Here is a 20,289-nt window from a genome sequence, read left to right on the forward strand (position 1 = left end):
GAGTAAGTCAGAAAAATCCTGCGGTTAAGGCTGGAGTCCTCGTCTGAGCCACATATAGGGGTGAAGCACCCATGCGGCTAGGCCTTGTCCCCATTAAACCACTCTAAATTGAAAGCGCTCTCTCGAGCAGTTAGGCCATAACCTAAAATTGCTGCTACAGTAAGGAAAACACACGCTCTCTCATACAGCAAGTGTTGTGTGGATTATACAGGCTGCTTTATTGAATGAACGCACCACACAAGTGGCCTGGCCTATGGGGAGTGTAGAGTTGACCGTTCCTGCAGCACTCACGGTAAATCCCTGCTGAATGCACACACAGACAAAAAGAGAGAAAAAAAGGGCACCAAAAAACAAGAAAATAGCACTCTTACCAACACGAATGAAAACACACAAGGTAAAGGTTTATTCAGAAAGGTGACTGGATGATAAAGTCGACACAAAACCATGTAGCGAAAACGGAAAACTCGAAAAATTCGAAGATGTCTAAAAGACATGTCCGTTGCAATGCGGCGCTGAAAAAGGGCAGAAAGACCGCAGTGCATAGTGGGAGGTCATGGGGCACCTTGGATGATAAAGTCTTTCAGTGAATAGCTATGCGCGCATGGGAAATTTGCATATGTAGTGTCTGTTTGAGTAGATAGACCGCCGTAGACTTTGTCTACAGCTTACCCTTCAGGATCCTTGCTTTTCCCTGTTAGGAACTGAGTGTATGATTTATCAATATATTCTCATCTCTTTTGCTCTCTGCTGCTTGGCGAAGCATTCCTGGAAAAGAAATTTAAAAGAAAATACAATTTAAACCATCTTGCTTGTGCTCTTAATTTTATAACCATTTTGTTAAACGCTATTCATTGCCAGACATTTTTGGCACGATTTTCTGCGCTGTCTCTGTTTTCAGTCCAAGGAAAAGCTGAAGAGAAGGGCCTTGTTTATTGTTCTATTCTTTAATGCTACTAGCTAGCTCTGGTCAGATTGAATCATGCTTTGGCAGGGGGATTTATTTGTATTGTTACCTCACAGTAGATATAAGCAACTTTGCCAACCTGTGGTATTAATGTGCATGCTCCTGCCGTATTTGCATATTTCATGGGAAAAGTCCACTTGTTGAGTCCAAGTTACTAGAAATAGCTTCAATTTTGGGCATGATGGGCTAAAATTAAAATACCAACACAGACCTAAACTACTACTAAATTTTGAAAGCTACTTCAATCAACATGCCCTTGCCAAATTGAAATGTAATTGTCATGCAGCTTACCTCCATCAGAAATTTCTGCCTGCAACAACTTATCCTTGACATGTTTCCCATGTTGGGTGACAAACAGTTCAGCTTTCGTCCATGATGCATGCATTCAAGTTAACATACAGGCTACTCTTAGAACTGTGGGGTCTGACGTCTGCCCCTCTACCACGCGGGAGCGGAGCCAACGTCGGATCCCACAGTTCTGGGGTACATACAGGCAGCACACCAGACATGCCAGAGTCATGAGAGTCTTGAGGATCTTCCAGAAGAAAATTTAGATCCAGCCCAGAATTTTTAAGGGAAGAAGATGAAGCTAAGAGGGAGAATCTTCGTGTAGCTTTGGTTTTCTAGCAGTATTGATGTGTTTTAAAAACTCTGGTAGCATGTCTTGCGAAAACCAATGTACAGTACATGCTTCGCCATAGGCATAGTCTGTGCAGATTGTGAGTAGTCCCTTGCACTCGGTTTGTTCCGTGATTTTGCGATCTCTGCCGCACAAATCAAGCCACTCTTTGGATCAAGAAGTGCACTTTCTACATCGGATGTTGAGGCACATGCCGTCCGCATGGACGTTGCCATGTTTACTGCTCTGTGTCATGGCCCACAACCAATGTTTACTGCTTTGTGTCATGACCCACGACCTTCGTCCCAGTCTCGGATTGGACAATTTGCATCAAGTGGTCAGATTATATCATTCGTGAACGATTTTTAACTGTGGCTAATTTCGCACATAGAGCTCCCCTGACGGCAAAATAGTTCACTCTTTCCACCTGAATAATTAACAAACTGCAGGATACCATGTGGAGAACTTTTGCATTTGTCATCTCTGGTAATTTATATACTCGATTCTGCTCAGAAACTCGGAACCCACAGTTCCTGGAACAAAACAAAAGAATTTAGGGGTTCAGTTGATGGCCTATGTAAACTTCAGTGGCAATTTTCATGCATTTGGATCTTGTGGGTGCACTACCTGGAGGCAGTGATCCGTCGGCATTTTGTTGGTGTTCAGCCTGGTCAAGAGGATTTAATCGGAAGATTTAATTAGAGCCTTTATCAGAGCATTTATGCAGAGGATTTGACCGGGGAAATTCAACAGGGAAATAAAACTTGGGTTGGAGGTGCACATCTTTGGGATCATTGCACACGATCAGACTGACCCAGAGGGATGCAGCATTAGGCGTGCCTTGACAATTCAACTGTAAACATGGTGCATCTTCACACACAAGTTTTGTAGTACAGGCATGCTCAAAATGCAAATTTCTGGCACGGCTCCTGTCCACTACATTGATTGTTCCACACATTAAGTTTATGGGCATGATTTGTTGTGTTTTTGTCATAAAATAAAACATACCCCTGTATTGTGCAGTTCGGAGAGGAGCCTCATACTTTGAGACTTGGCTTGAGGTTTGTGTGCAATAATGCGTAGAAAGGATTGTTTCTGGACAGCATATTCAGGATAGATTTTAAAACTTTCCCAGTTAGCAATATACCAAGGATAAGCAATATGCCAAGGTTTTTTGGAGGAATGCTTCAACAAATATCCAGTGTCTGCAAAAGTACTTCAAATTTAGAAAAGCCACCCATAAGCCTAGCCGACTGCTTGTATTGTGTTACAGCTGCCGGTGTATGGTGCTGTGCTGCTGGACCACCACCAGGTTTGTTTTTGGGACCACCACAGCAGCACTGCAACACTGACAGGTTCCATGCCGTCACGTCTTCATCAACAGGTCAATTGTAGTTATTTTCATAGGAATTGAATCCACTCACTTTCACGAGAAGAATCTCTTTTTCTTTAATACATTGAAAATTGTAAACTCGGGAAACAAGCATGTACATGTACTTGTATGTTGGTTGCAATATTTTTTACTAAAAGCTTCAGGTCTGGGTACTCCTATACAATGAATAGTCTGTAGCAGTGCACATGAACAGGAGTGTAGCTTACATAGTGTGGACCTCTGCACAAAAGAAGTCCACATAATGTAGGGTATGATGGCGTTGTGTGGACTAACACGCAGCCACACAATGTTTTCCCCTCTCTGAAAAACAGTTTGAGGTATTTTGGGGTCAAGGTTATCCATGGCAAAATGAAGAGGAAAAGTCAAGGATATCATCATCAAAAATCCAGCTCAAAGGAGTTATCCTAGTTGGAGAAAAAGCACCATTTTCAGTTTAAGTTTCCTTAAATACAGGAGAACAAAGGAATATCAACACTTTGTATGTAAAACAGGTACGGGTGCACTCTCACATGTATGTCATGAACCCTAGCAGAAAATTTAGTCATCATTTAGTCATCATTAGACATCTTCCAGTACCACTGCTCTCAAAAGGCATCAAAAAGCCATAAATGAGCATCAGTAGGCTTCACTTGATAGGCATCAAAACACATCACCAACATCAAAGTGACACCACAAGGTATCACTTGGTAAGCAAGTGACATCAACCAGCATCAAACTCTGACATCATGACGATCATAAGTCATCATCAACATCAAACAGACATCACAAGGAATTATTTAGAAATCAAGTGACATCAAATTTGACATCACAATGATTATCCATTTTCAAGATGTATTTTTTGCGTTGGGGAGATGTTAATTTTATATAACAGGTTTTGCCCTTGCCCAACGTATATACCCAACGTTAAGACATCTGCACTAGTAAGCAGGAGGTCGTGGGTTCGAGTCCCACCCGAGTAAGCTTGTGAGGTTTTTTTCACAAGCACTGAGCATACAGTGCTTATTAATATACGTTGGGTAAGGGCAAAACCTGTTATATAAAATGATTATCCAGTTGCCCAATGGACTTTTTATAGATTTTTTTCGGACCACGAGACCTTAAATTGGCATCACAAGGCATCGTTTAGTAATCTCGTAAAAACAATTGCCATCAAACTGACCTCAAAATTAATAATCACTTATATGATTATATGCATGGAGTGGGCTTGAAAAAACTCAGAGATGGCATGCAACCTCCAGAAAATCTTTTAGTAATCAAAAGGCATCATGCAATCTGGCTTAAACATGAATAGTGCCTTGATTTATAGGTCTCTCAGCTCACATCACACGAGTACATGAATTGAGATCTGTTCAAACAGTAGTGGTTTCTAGTTACCTTGCCATTCATTAACATAATGACCCTGTCACTGCTCTGGGGCAACTGAAAGTTAAGGCTTGGTTTAATTGGTAAGAAAAAATGACTATGATGAAAGTGGGATCCCGGTGAGATACCGGTGGGATACGTCTATCCCACCAGGAAAATGCCATCCCAGTGGGATGAAAAGTGGGATGGAAGGGGGATTCCAGTAGTTTTACAAAAATACAGCAGGTTACAGGTTACAAGTCACGTCTTAGTGTAGTTTAAACTGTTATCACGATGATGATCTTATATCTGTACATGACCTGCCCATCAAGCCCACCCCAAACAAGCTCCAGTTACATATATCGGATAAGCCCTACATGTACATGTACATCTCATTTTCACGCAAAGCTAACTGCCGTGTCACACAGAACTTCGTGAAAAAAGTGTATGAAAAGCACAACTGAACGTACACATAACCAGTCAAAACAAAGCAAGGACCGAATGACAAAAAAGTATGCCTGTCAAAAAATATGATCCGAAGAGCTTCGAAAGTTTCAGGTTATTTTTTTGTGATGACTGACTGACAGGAATGGAAAAAAAATTATCAATATTGCCACAAAAAGTGACAAAACTTGTCTGAATCAACGTAAAAATTTCTGCAGTCGATAATTCTTAACATTTACGGACAATTCACACCACAATGCACAATGCTAGTCAAGATGTTACGATGGCAAACTGGCTAACAATGTCCGCATTTCACGTGTGACTTGTGCGTGATGCATCCAGCATGTCCAGAGGGCCAGCAGGCAAAAAAACTTGTGCAGCGGCAGGAAAGTTTGTGGACACACACTCGCTTCAATATATTCTAAACACGAGCAAGTACCACCTCGAATTAAATTCAAGAACATCGAAAATAGTACACACATGGACAAGAGATCAAGTAGTTGTAGGTAAAGGACAGCTCCGGATCAGCCCCCTTTTCCACTCTGCTTCTGCGCTTCACTGCCCGCGCCGGGGCTTCCCACTTCACCTGCCTTAACCTTTGACCCCGGCATAAACAACTCACGACGTGCACCGACCCGCACAGACCTAAACCACTCGTCCGCACAAACAACTTCGGCCTTTAACCCCAGCGCTTTTACCACTTATACACGTCACTCGTCCACACAAACAACTTCGACTCTCGAACAAAAAAGGCAATTTCCCCCGTTTTCCCAACCACTACAAGTCTCGGCTTGCCTGGCCTGGACTCGTGGCTCCTACTTCCCGGGAAAATTCTCTCTGCACTGAAGCTTTGAGAAAAAGTGAGATTTTTTCGGAGATCTATAAAAATAATTAATGATGAACATAACCGCCAGAGCTTTGAGAAAAAATGAAAAAAATTTAAAAACCTATATATAAACAGAGACATGAACCGTTCCAAATCAAGACTTTTAATCGATTCAAGAAGACGTTTTGTGCAGATTTTGTCAAGCAGTACAACATTCCATTACCGGCACCCAAGCGAAAATTTCACACTCAGCCCGAACTCGTTCAAGCCATACGAACGAACCAAAAGCAATTCAGACACCTCCCGCGCCAGTCACATCGCCAGCTGTTAAAAACGGTCCAAGAAAACAATATCCCATTTACATACAAGGGCAGAGTCCTAAAGCAAGGTCTCATCAAAGGGATTAAAGCTTACACCCAGCCCGAAGAAATTGCAGAAGCTTACATTAGAAAAGTGAGGCACTTTTAGGGTAATTATTGCAAGTGGGAGCTAATACCCAGCTTTTTTGAATACGATCTCGTACACTTTTTTGATTTTTACAAGACTTTCATCGAAAAGAAAGCATTACATGAATTGAGAGAAATTGGCTCTTATAAATTACAAACGGCTCTAAAAGTGCAGTTTAGATTGGAAAACCCAACCAAACTGACTTTGGCATGTTTACCTTCCCGGGTCAAAATACAGTAGTTGTAAGTAAAGCCGACCTGGTGACAGCACTCAAGGAACAGAGGCAGAAACCGATCAAGGACGTGGAGGCTCATATGCAATGCGGATCAGGATAGTTTTTTTATAAAGTTGACGCCTTTTACATTAACGTGGTTAGGTATAATCCGGTAGGCACCACGTATATTCCACTGCCTAAACAATTGGCGGATAAGAAAGCAATCATTAACATTCAAACCAAAGACCAGCAGTGCATCCGATGGGCACTGAGAGCAGCTTTAAAGTTATATTCAGATAACGTCAAAAGTCAAATAGAAGTTAATCCAAAAGTTAAAATACATGAAAATAGGTCAAACGGAAGAAAAGTTAAGCAGGCACAAAATAGATTGTCAGGGATTAGACCCAGTGGCATGTAAAGTCGAATTACCCGCCAAAGGTAAAACCATATTACAATTTGAAAATTACAAAAATAAGCAAGATGCACCATTTATAATTTATGCAGATTTTGAAACTGTTTTAGAGCGCCTTCCACCGACTTCATCAAACACGGTCAAAACTCAGATCCACAAGCCGTGCGGCTATTCATACGCAGTAGTGAGATGCGATGGCAAATGCACGAGCCAAAAGAAGTACAGAGGTCAAGACACAGCGGGTGATTTTGTCAGGTCTCTTTCCGGTAAGTAGACATGATCAACGAAACATTTGAAAATCCAAAGCCACTAAAATGGTCACGCGAATTACACAAAATTTACGAAAATTGAAATCGGTGACGTGCACAAAGTCCATTAATAGGTTCAGGAATCACTGTCACGTGACGGGCAAGTACAGAGGCCCCGCGCATGCAAACTGTAATCTCAAGCTAAGAGTCGTCCTGAATCAGACACCTGTCCCAGTGATTTTGCACATTTTGGAAAAATACGACGCACATTTTAATAATTATGCAGGGCGCTCGCGAGTTTAACGGCAAGGAAATCAAATTAATCGCCCAAAACACTGAAAATTACATTTTTTTTCATTTGGTCAACTTAGGTTCCTAGACTCATTTCATTTCATGGCGGCTTCACTAGATCGACTGGTTAAAAATTGTTCGCCTGACGATTTCAACTTACTCCAAGAAAGATTTCCAGAAAACACGGGTATGCTATTAGAAATGGGGATTTACCCTTACAAATATATCGATTCCAAGAGACGAGCATACCACCAAGAGATGCGTTTTATAGCTCTTTGAGACAGTCCACCGTAATAGAAAAAGAGCACGTAAGAGCCCAAAAAGTATGGCAAGCGTTCAACTGCAAAAATCTGGGAGACTACCACGACCTATATGTACAAACAGAAATACTGTTACTAGCGGGCACATTTGAAAACTTCTGCAAAGTCTGTAAACAGAACTCCGGCCTTGACCCGGCTAACTATTACACTTCACCGGGCCTATCGTGGGACGCTCTGTTAAAGCACTCGGGCATCAAATTAGAACTACTGACAGACATAGACCAGCACTTATCCTTTGAAAGGGCTAAAAGAGGCAGTATCTTGAGCGTGGGCACAAAGCGTTATGTCAAGGCAATAATTCGAGCTTACCAGACTACGATCCAAATAAGCCAGAATCGCACATTCTTTACCTGGATGCTAACAATTTGTACGGCTGTGCCATGAGTCAATCGTTACCAGTGGGTGAGTTCCAGTGGGCCAAAGACTTAAGCAAGTTTACTGCTGATTTCATTTCTAAACTTCCGCCAAATGACTCACAGGGATACATGCTTGAAGTCACTTTGGACTATCCGCAAGACCTTCATTCATTACACAACGACTTCCCACTGGCACCTGAGAACTTAGTAGTTCCCAATGAATGGTTCTCAGACTACAAAAAGAACCTGATCAACAAAGGTGAGCAAGTAACTTCTGTAGACAAACTCATAGCAACTGTAGGCATCAAAAATAAATACGTGGTTCATTACCGAACGTTGCAGAAGTATTTAGAAATTGGTCTCTAGTTAAAAGAGGTGCACTGCGTCACGTCACTTACACAAGCTCCCTGGATGAAAAATTACATCGATAAAAACACCGAATTGCGCAAATTAGCCAAGTCTGATTTTGAGAAAGACTTCTTCAAATTGATGAACAACTCAGTCTTTGGCAAAACAATGGAAAATTTCAGATCCCAAATTACAAATCCACTACGCCTTTTAAAGAGTGCGACCTCTCATTCATGGAAATGTTTCGCGTAAAATACAATTTAAACAAGCCCATTTACTGCGGTGTGAGTATGCTAAACTTGTCTAAAACTCTAATGTACGATTTTTACTACAACGAGCTGAACACTAATTTCGGCAATAAAATAAATTTACTTTACATGGACACCAATTCTCTGTTAGTTCACATTCATTCAAACTGACGATTTGAACGGATACTTGAGTAAGAAGAACAACTTATTCAACTTTAGCAATTACCCACCCGACCATAAACTTTACGACCCCCAAAACAAAAAAGTCATTGGCAAGATGAAAGATGAATTCGGAAATAAGGTCATTTCGGAAGTCGTTTGGCCTAAATTGTATTCAATTTTAACGAAAGATCAAAATTTAAAGAAGGCGAAAGGCGTCACTAAAGTCGTAACCGAGAAACGGTTGTCGCATGAAGGGTATAAAAGCTGCCTATTTGAACGGGTGCAACATTTTAATAAACAGCAGTTATTTAGATCAGATAAACATCAAATATTCACTGTGTCGCAAAATAAATTAAGTCTTTCACCGCTAGACACAAAGTGCTATATATTACCAAACGGCATAGATACGTTAGCTTACGGACATTATTTAACCAGTTAAAATTATCTAACTAATCAAGAGGGCAGTAATTCGGTGTCCTCGGGTACAACTTCAAGTTCTTCTTTGACAAAACTTCTATTTGGCCCGTTTAACAGATAGTACAATGTAGGCCCCGTTCTTACCCTTTTGCCCCTGTTTTTACTAGGGAACCGTTTAAATTGACTGGTACGTTTCTGTACTTGGTAAACGTCTACGGATCAAACGCAATCTGTTACCCTTTTGACGGTTCCGCCTTCCCGCTCACCCGGGTAATAAAGGTATTGCACTAAACCTTCTGGAGGAAGTTCTCTCTTGCTCGCTCTAGGGGTGCCGCAGGTGTTTGTTTCACTCGGTCTAATTTGACAGCTTCTGCAGGCTCTTTGTCGATTAAACGTGTTTTTCCTCGTTTAGCTATTTTATTACTTGAGGCAAGCATTTCACCCATTCTACGTTACGAACGCCTACATTTAACATTTCATGCACGTAATGATGACCGAATAACCTTTCAGCTTAAGTACAGTTAAACCTTTCTACAATCCCCTGCGACCTATGTACGCCCCGCTCTCCCACTTGTACTGATACGCCTTTCTTAACAAACGTCTTTTTACACTCGCCTTTAAATTCTGACCCCGAGTCTACGTTAATTAACTTGGGCCAAGTCAGAGGCGATCTTTTATAAATTAGTTTCACGGCTTCTAACGCTTGATCGGCGGTTTTACTGGTCAAAGGTTCTGCTTCTTCATACCTAGAACCCACGTCTACTACGGTTAAGGCATATTTAAAAGTTTTACGATTCACTCGATCCCAGGGCAAGTATAAAATATCTAACTAATGCACTTCGTTTGGTTTGACAAACTCAGTTTGTAACATTGTAGGTCTCGGCATGTAATTAGGGGCAGGTAAATAAATTTGCCAAATAGCCTGCTTTTTTAACCAGTTTTTAATACTTGACTTGTCTGCACCGGTCTTTTCATGTAAATGGTCGACGGCGCTTTCACCTTTCCAGTACCCTTGTGGGCTGTAAAACAACTTTGAAAATTCTTGGTCCTTTCCTTGGTTTCCTTTCTTTTCTTCCATTTTTTAAATTTAAAGTTTTTTTAAATAAATTTACTTTAAAATAAAATGGCTAGCACTTTAGTGATGGTAGGAGGAGCTATAGTAAACCCTCTGGCATTTAGGGGTGTCAAATTTTTTGTTTAGTAGTTTGGCAAAAAGTGAAGTAGACGAAGAACGTAAATGTTAGGACCTCTCGTTAAAACAACTGGCGCAGGCGAAAGAATCTTGGGAGCAAAATCGTGTGCATATGTTAGATTTTTTTAAAAGAATGTATGAAACAAGAGCGTATTAGTTCAAAGTTCAAATTTCAAAATTTTTTAGCTGAAATGGAATCTGAAACATTTTGTAAGCGAAATAAATTAATGGAATAGGAAGAAATGTTCCTTGCGGTGGGTGTATCGTTAATTGCGTTTTCCTTCCTGTTTAAGATTTTCACTTAAATTAAGAATCGTATAGTTAAGAATATTATATATTAAGAAAATGTCTCAACAATACACTAAAAAACTACACCCGAGTCGCAGACTCAAAGTGCCTCGCGCGATCAAAGGCAAGAGACGCGAAGTAACCATTACACACAATCCGAGCACCACAGCAGCACACCAAACATTGACCGTAAAATTCCCCGCCTTAGGCATTAACGACGTAATCATACCCGGCACCGCGAAACTGGCTTTCAAACTCGATTTAGACGGAGCATCAGACGATAATCGAACTGTGTTTAACAACGTGGCGAGAAATCTGATCTCGGAAATAGACATCAACTTACAAAGCAATAAAATTGTGAGTTACCACGACCCAGATGTGTTTCATAATTTTAAGGACAACAGGTTGCCTCTGTCGCATGCTAAAATATGGCTTACTTTGACCTTGAAAGTTACGACTCGGGGCAGGTGACAAAAATGAAGCCGCAAACAACGGCAAAGATAAAGCCATAGCCGACGCCTTTGGAAACAGATACGCGATTCAGTTAGACACGCAGATGTTGACAGATCACGGACCGTTTTATCCGTTGGTGTTAAAAGAGCCTTTGACGTACCAACTGACTTTCAATGGCTACAACAAAGTAGTTAACTCGACAGATACATCAGTGGAATATTCGATCTCGGACCTGACTTTAGAATACGACGTCATCACCAATCGAGATTTGGCAACGAGTATCCGGCAAAAACATATAGGTCTGGTATATTATTTATTTGACAGGATACAATTGGGGAAGAAACAAGCGGTAAATAAGTCGGATACATTACGGGACATTAATATCGATCAGAAGATTAAGAGTTTGAAAGGCGTCTTGATTATGTTCAAAGATCTGAATGTAAAGAACCCCCAGCGATTTTACAACCCACATGCAACAACGACGATAGTCACGGTCAAAGGCAAGCCAAATCAACTGTATTGTCAGGGACTTATCGAATATCAGCATTGGAACGAAATCAAAAAGTACTTTGGTGACTCTGAAACTGAATCGGCTTAAGCGGTTACCAAAGACTTAAACTTGACCGGAGTAGACATGGCTGATTACTTGAAAGATAAGTACGGGCTCTGGCTTGATTTTAGAAGTTCAGACTACAATTCTGCGCATGGATTGGGTAGACCGCTTGGCGGCGGCGGTGATACATCGATACAGATGGAAAGGCAGGCAGAAACAGCGGGGCCTTTGATGATGTATGTCTTTTTGGTAATGGATGCGCAATTGACGGTGGAGGACGGGAATTTAAAAGCTTGGTTTATTAAAAAAGTACTAAATCTAGCTAAATAAATCTAGTTTAAAAAAACGGGTTTAATTTAAAATGAGTGCAAACATGTACAGGAAGCCATACTGCGCCTTGATTGTGGGTAAAACAGGCAGTGGGAAGACACAGTGGATATTAGACCTATTAGAAACAGAGTATAAATTTACTTTTGAGGCAGTCGTAATAATTTGTTGAAACGCTGTCTAAAAATAAAACTTATGTCATGTATGTGGAGCGGCTATGGATCTACACCGATGATGTCTATTTATGTGACCTGGATCGTGAAAAGCTAGAGCTAAACAAAGTAATTGAACTTTATCAGAAAGTGCTTGATGGTATACATACAATGTACCTTGTTTATCATAGACGACTGCGCTGCTGATCAGTTTATCAAGTACAGGAAGAAATCAAAGAATAACAGTACATGTGCCTTCAGCAAAATGGCGTTTAATGGCCGGCATTATTTGCATTTGTGTTGATTATTGAGTGAGAAATACGACTCGGTGCTCAAAGACTATAGAGAAAATACGACTGCTTTATTCCATTGTAAGGATCAGAACAGCTTTGACCAGTGTTTAACCGAGAATGATGTAGTACCTGACGAAGAAAGAGATCAGTTGAAGCGACATCTGAGGGACGTAAAATTTAGTAAACTGATTTTAAATAATGAACAGCTTGTAAATTATCGAGTTCAATAAATATGATAAAAAACTTTAAAATGAATATAAATAATATTATTTAAATAATAAAGATGGAAAATAAAGTTTGCAAAATTTGTGAGACTGCAAAAGACCTTACCAATTTCAGAGTTAGATCAAATGGCAGCATTAATCTTGATTGTAATCAATGCATCAAAAAACACAAAACAAACACAAGTGCAAATAACATTCTTGTCCTCACAGTAGACAGAAGAGTCTGTGTAGAAAGTGTGACGGCGTTGGAATTTGTATACATAGGCGGTTGAAGTATCAGTGTAGAATTTGTAGCGATCCCATAGAAGTAACAATTAGAGAGTGGCTTAGACAATGCTGCTGAAGTGATAAGAAGTATAACAGATTAGATCCCGATCAATGTATAGACACAGACTTTTGCCGTGGGTTAATTGAGGATTACATGTACTGTTATTACGATGACTGTAAAGTTAAAATGCAATTTATAGAGCATAAATCTGACCTAGGTACTATTGAAAGGTTAAACAATTCTTTAGGCCACATCAAGTCTAACTGCGTACTCTGCTGCTTGAGTTGCAACCACAAGAGAAAGTCGGATAAGCTAGCTGAAAACAAAAACTAAACTACCTGATAAACGACATCAGAAACATCCTCAGCGACACAAAAAATGAAACCACAGAATCAAAGGCCAACATCAACGATCGTCTCGGCTCAATCGTAGCCTCTGGTGAATCCAAAAAATATTTAGGTAAAGAATGTTCCGTAAAAGAAATCAAATCTTTGAATCCGGCAGAACAGGAAAAATTGTTTCAATTATACGAAGTCAAATTTGGCCGTGAAATTGTGAAAACCTTGGGTCACTCAATTCGCAGTTTATACGCGCGTTTACTCGGAATTGCTACTCCTATAGATTTTTTGGGATTCAACGTTAATTTAACGTATGAAGAAGTGCTAACTATGGACTTAAACGACAACCCTATCATTAGTCAAACCATGGGACTTTTTTAAGCGAACTCTGATACGAGTACGGCGTGTACGTTTCGCCCCTGTAAACATTTGGAGTTTAACAAAAGTTCTCTTATTATAAATCGTAGTAATATAAAAGATGTCAACGGAAGAAAGACCGACTACATTGATGACAATGATAACACCAACACCGAGTCCGATAAGGACTCCAGTACAGACAGTAACTAAAATTAAAAATCCGAAACGCAAGGAGCAGGGAAAACGCCTGGCAGAGCAAAACAAAAAGATGAAACAACAGCTAGCTAAAATGACGAGTGAACCAAGTGAACCTAGTGAAAGTAAAGTTTACGCGGACGTGTTTCATAATTTTAAAGACAACCAGTATTTGATCCTAGGAGGGTTAGTTCTCGGGGGAATCATGCTATTTTTGCACTTTAAAAAGAAGCCCTATCAACTAAAAGAACCAGAAGCAAAGCTGGCAACAAAAGCGAGCGTAGCGAGTGTCCAAGAAATTTTGTACATGGAGTAAGGTATATTTAAAAACCGTACATTTAAAAATACTTTATAATAAGAATGATTAACACAAATATAAACGTTTTACCAAGGTGCCATAGTTTCTGCAATTTCCATAGGTTACGCCATGTTAGGCAAAAGGTTGTTGAAAATTAAACTGCCAGATTTGGATCGATTGAGTATCGAAGAGGTAGCAAAAATGACCGCTGTGGCAAGTGGCACATTAACTACCCAGGGGTGGTTCATGGCGCAAGGTGCATTACCTGCAAGTTTGCCCAGTAGTTAAAGTTTAAATCGTTTGTAAATGTACGGTCTCCAGTTTAAATCATTTAAGTCAAAGTTAAGTAATTTTAGTAAAATAGCAGAAGGCGGATTCAACGATATACCCATGGATCGCGTAGATGAAGAAGAAAATGTACTCAAAGAAGAAGAACGCGATTGGAACACAAGCCTCTATGATTGGCCACCAGATGAAACCTCCTTTGTAGAAGGCCAAACACCAGATTTACCAGACTTAAGATTAGAGTTGATAAAAGGCAAAATGAACGCTTTTTAAGACATGAATAGAAAAGAAACTGGCTACAAACCAATAGTTAAAGACTCAAATATTTTCAATCTAAAGATACAAAAGATCAATTATATGTCACGTTTAAAGGTGAAAGAGTTCTTTTATCCCAAAAATATGACAAAATTTCTTAAATTAAACAACATTCGGTCTAAAACAAACACCGATTTCGTAAGACGTGCTTTAGGATTTAGAGATTACGTTTCTGGTAAAAATAAATCTGATGCAATTAAAATTAACCAAGAAGCATCAGAACTCGAACCCAAAGCGGCGCCGTAAGTCCTTCCTCAAGAAGCCAATCAAGCCAGCGACATCGTAGAAGAAATCACTTGTGACATAGATGTTCAAACAGAAGGACCAAATTACTGAGAACTACTCGCGTTAGATTAATCGTTACAGACGTATAAAGTAGAATTGGCAAGTTAGATCAATTGGATGCAAAGATTCAACGATTCAAAAACGAGTTAGAAGAAGCGCAGTCACCTGGAGAACGTACCGAACTTCAACGGCAGTTAAACGACCTACCAGTCGAAAGACGGGGCAGGCTAGAAGTCATCGATAGGAACACGAGCCAATTAAGGAGTAAAATTAATTGCATTAAGGAAACAATTACAGCGGTGATGGACAGCGATTTAACATTACGGCAGAAGATACAAATGTTGTTTAGAGAGCAGGGAGTAACAATCGTAAGTATTTTAACGGCTTTTCACTAGCAGTAAGTTTCATCGTCAGCAGTATCATAGCTGGCATCAGAGCTGCTGGAACGCCTAATCCAAGTCCCACGCTAGAACACACACCAAAACCTAAACCTCCAAGTAAAGGAGGCGTAACCGATTGGATTAAACGTCAATAAAGAAATCTGGCAAACTAGGTTTGCTGCTTTAGGCGCTTTGCCCGGAATCATTGGCAGTATTTTAAGTTGTTTTTTTTTCACGTGATGAGTACAGTGGTCGGATGGGTTGCTGAGTACGTGTGCGCTCTGTTTGTAGGCGCGGGCATTTTGATTTTGACTTATGTGCAGAGGATGGAAGTAGGTGAAGAAGGAAAAAAAAATTTAAACCCCTTCTCAAATTTGGGAAGGTTTTTTTACGCCTTTAGTTAACAAGATAAATTTACACTTTATATCATATGAAGCCTTTTATTTTTCTAAGTTAATACTTTATACAGCATCAACCTGAGACCACCTACGACAATGGCTCCTATAGTTAAGTTTCTTCGTTGTGGACGTCCAGCGGTCTCTTTTCCTGCAGTCGGGGCTTTGGTTGAGCAGGTAAAGGTTCCGGTTGCTTTGGTTCGGGTACTTGGTCAGAATCAGCTAAATCGTCTTCAACCTCAGGCCCCAAATTTAAACTCGGATAGTAGCCCGCCTGCATGTCGTTACCCGCGATTTGTAATTTGTTGTTATAACCCTCAAAAGTGCCAATGCGTAAGTCCATGTCCGAGGGTATTTTATACAACCCGCTGCGATCACGCAGTTTAAAGGCAATTTGGCGGTATTGTAGCAAATCTTGAAAATGCTTTATCGATTGTCCTAGATCGGGTTCTGAATTTATTACAGATTCTACGATCCTAACAAATTGTCACTGTGTGTGTAATCCGGTGCCGGGGGCTAAAACGCTGGTCTTTGTCTGAGCTTGGACACCAAGTAACACATAGACATACATGTAAGCTCGAATCGATTTGTTTACCTTTCTAAATACAACGTCTAAAATAATTTAAATACTTGGATCGTAAAATATATCAACAATTACTCCAAGTGACACAAAGAAACCAACTACACCCAATTGCTATGGGTAGAAATGGCTACATGCTGCGAATAAATCTAACTGTGGCGATCAAAGCTTTCATTCAACCGGAATGTTCGACAAAGTAGATGTTTGAGAGATCAGTCAATGTCAAGGAAATTTTAGAAACTGGGAACTTTGACCGCCTATTTTTACAATGATCTTGATCATCAAAAGCACTGTTTGAATTACAAGCTACAAACGGCGATTGAAATTCAATTTAAAAAGGAAAGACTGGACAAGGAGACACAATCACAACAACGTTTTTACGCACAATCATCACAGTGTTTCACGAACAAGACGCCAAGAACGCGTCCAAAGAACATAAAGAACGATTCTTACAGCAAAAAGATGAATTTACCCATGGGGGATCGGGATGGGTACTTGACGAGATTGTTGCGTTTTATATCAACGTGATACATTATGATCTGATGAGTGGAAGTTATTTCAAGCTACCTGAATACATACAAAATAAAGAAAGCGGTTATAAACGTGCAAAACAACGATCAACGATGTATAATATGGCAATATGTGCAGCCCTTCGACTTTACAAAGTCAAAAGTCAAATCAAAACCAATCCAAATTACAAATTACACAAAGATAGAATCACTACATACAAAAAAATCTATTAGGTTAAAGGGGCTTACCAGTAAGGCTTGACCGTTATTCCCATAAGGAACTTGACAACGACGACCGTAAACAGCAAGAAAGGTGTATGTTAATCTGCAAACATGAATATTCCGTTCACTCTGCGTTCAGAACACCCTACCAAAATTTAGGTCAGGCCATTTATCAATGCCAACTGTAAAGTCCGTGATTGGAACGGCTGATTTATTTGTCAGGAATTTTATTTAAACAAATCAGTGTTTAATTTTGTGATGTGTGATTACAAATTGTTCCCCGTAATTCCTCCACCATCGAAAGGCTGAATTGTAAACTGTTTGATGCCCGGTTGAATTCATTCACCAAAATACGGTTCATTTATTCTTTTTTGTATTTATTTTTAATGTATAAACACTTGTGAAATAAAAAAGATTTGTTAGGATATAGTAATAATTACTTTCTGTGCAAAGTGATTTAAAAATATATTATTCGCTATAAGCTTTCCCGGCATTGTTTATGGGGTTTTATCCCTCCCCTTGAAGAAAATGGAAGAGTCCGAGTCATGTGAACATGACTAACCAGCTAGGATGCACCTAGTCTGTCGACACGCATCATGCATGTTGTAAACTCATTAGCATTCAGGTGATCTGCTCAAGTGCACAACATGGGCACAATGTTTTGTATATGTGACTTTATTTTACTTCACATCACATTCGCATGAAGTACCACTCAAAATGTAAAGGTAGAATAATGGACTGCAATACAGGTTCCTTTAATGCCAGACTCACACCGATAATGACGCCATAAAGTATTTGCTGCTATAAAATTGAACATTTTGCCAACTCTCAAATAATTGGCGCGAACATGAACATAATTTTCTTAAGAAAGTTAGTGCCAAATTTGCACTGCAAATTTTCGAAACTGCTTCACAAAATTTGCAGTTGATAATGCTCATTGAAGTAAAAAAAAAAAATTCAACATACAGTCGACTACGAAATCCACGTAGAAACGCTTGTTGTATCTGAAATTTGTTGTAGGTGCCTTGTTGTACAATGCCATGTACAATGTTTATGCACGTATGTGCATACATACGTGGGGTTGATGTTATATCAGAAAGATCTCTCGGTTATAGCTAAACAAATATACTGCGATATGTTTAGAATAATAAAATTCACTGTCATATGAAAACATGTTTAATGTGCATGTGAGATTTTAGAAAATGCAAATACATGTAAAAGCATCAATCCAGGGATTTTTAAAAGGCTTTTGATCACCATGGATGACAACGAAGCTAACCGGCATGCACATGTAGGACTATGTGTACCTGCAAGAATGTGCAGACTCATCAACTGGAGCCCCCATTCATGCAAGTAGTCTTTCCAACACAAAATGTGTCATGGAGAGACATTTTTATGTAATTACCGTCTGTCTTCTGATTTTCGACACTAGCTGCATGGCATTGATAGACCGAGTTCACTCGCCCACTGTGGCACTGCCGCCCACACGAGATGGTCGCTGAAGAAGCATGATGTAATGAAGGAATACTGCAATTGGATAGCTGTGTCTTGCTAATGTATGTCATGAAAATGCACAGTCTCATTGGCGGGAAGGCTAGGTCTTTTGAGCAATATGAATAATTTAGTGTTCAGTGATTAGTTGGGCTCTTGAGATGTGGGATTAGTCAAGCGAACATATTTGGGCCTATTTTTATTGGAAGTGAGAAGGGAATTTTCGTTTTGACATTTGTGTAATCAATGTAAAAATCATTGATTTTTGATTCATGCTTTACGCTTGTCATAACTACAGGAAATTGCCAAACGATGTCTGTGTATCACGTTGTAGGTGTGCGTGACACATCTGGAGGGGTGAACGATTAACCTCGTACTGAGGCTGGAAATTTTTCGAGTACGAGCAGTACATCTTCACATGAAATGCATGAGCACAGAAAACACAAACATAGACATGAGATCAATTTTTGTGCATGAACCTGCAGAAAAATTTGTGAAGGCAGAGTTTTTTTGACTCATATACAATGTTCATGTACATGCATGTAGTGGAACATTCATGACCCTTTTTGGCAGGAATGGTACACTGACTGGTTGCCGCATTTCCCTGTTGCCTTCTTTGGCAATGGTTTGGCCCGCCGGGAACCAGTATGATGCACTGCGCTCGTGTTTTCACCACCATGATTCGTAAACACTGGTTATAAATGGGTTGTCAACAATGGTTTTTCAGGCAACAGAGTCACGAAAACCATTCACTGTAACAGGAATTTCGTACAATGCGATTTCGCTGTAACACATTTTCCCCCATAGAAAAAACTGGACCACAGACTTGTGTTTGTAATAACAAGAATTATAACAAGCCAATTTTGTAATAATGACAGTAGACTGTACCAAACTTCGCGAAAAGAACGCAATATGTGAATGTTTCTGGGTCTTGTGACGTAATTTCTCTGCAACAATAGCGCCCAGCCGGGCCAGCTCATTAACTCGTTGCACGCTCGCATTCGCAAACTTTCCGGCCCCATATCAACGGCACAATTGCCGTGAAAAAAGCGGACTTTACGTGGAAGAACGGTAAGGCCTTACTGTTACCCCCCCCCTAAATTTCTCTGACATCCACTTTCCCACACTCGTATCTCAAATTTCACAAATCGACGCCCAAAACGACTTGGCAATAAATGGATTTGGTTATAACACAAAAAATGGATAATTTCCCATTCTCTACATTTCTAAAAATGTTTCAAACCAAGAATGCATAAACCTTCTTTTACCGACGGTGATACTTTACATTAAAAATCTTTCTGGACTCACTTCGAGCATTATAAATATACTGTAACGCCGGCAGGTCCGGCCGGTGGGGGCGCCAGCTCGGACCCGCATGGAGTTGGCTGGCTGCCCGCGCTGGTATGCAAACGGCCCGCGGTTTCCCACCTCGCGCCTGTGCAATCCCTGCCGATGGGCGCCATGTTTAGAGCTTAGCTGAAAAACGCATTGTTGTGGACGCTACCGCAATAAAACAGATTTCGTGAAAAAAAAATACATCTTGAAAATAGTTCGCGGTACCCATTGCTTCATTTGACTCGGACCGGCCAGCCGACCCCAGCAAGCTCGGTGGTCGAGTGGTTAAGACATCCGCACTAGTAACCAGGAGGTCGTGGATTTGAGTCCCACCCGGGTAAGCTTGTGAGGTTTTTTCGCAAGCTCTCGGACAAGCACTGAGCATACAGTGCTTATTAATATACGTTGGGTACCGGCAAACCGTTATATATAATTAACATCTTCCCAACGCAAAAATACATCTTGAAAATATCAAAGTTTACGTTGAAAGACTACAAAAACAAG

General features: G+C 40.2%; 1 protein-coding gene across 8 annotated transcripts in view; it reads right to left on the minus strand.

Moving 5' to 3' along the window:
• The window catches only part of LOC110987947 (high affinity cAMP-specific and IBMX-insensitive 3',5'-cyclic phosphodiesterase 8B-like), a 188,777-nt gene that overhangs the window by 18,224 nt on the left and 150,264 nt on the right, over positions 1-20,289 (minus strand). For 2 of the 8 annotated variants that reach the window (XR_015425144.1, XR_015425142.1), the window contains exons 18-19: positions 1,256-2,116; positions 670-765 (exon numbers count right to left, since the gene is read on the minus strand). The exons of 4 other annotated variants lie outside the window; for them this stretch is intronic. The gene's annotated coding sequence lies outside the window, so the exon portion shown is untranslated. Of the gene's footprint in view, positions 1-669; positions 2,117-20,289 lie in introns of all 8 variants that reach the window. 2 more of the 8 variants (XR_015425143.1, XR_015425141.1) reach the window with 1 other exon arrangement.

Source organism: Acanthaster planci, linkage group LG05 (genome assembly GCF_054643075.1).
Source record: "Acanthaster planci isolate LZ-2023a linkage group LG05, COTS_SCS, whole genome shotgun sequence".
In the NCBI taxonomy this organism is placed as follows: Eukaryota; Metazoa; Echinodermata; class Asteroidea; order Valvatida; family Acanthasteridae; genus Acanthaster; species Acanthaster planci.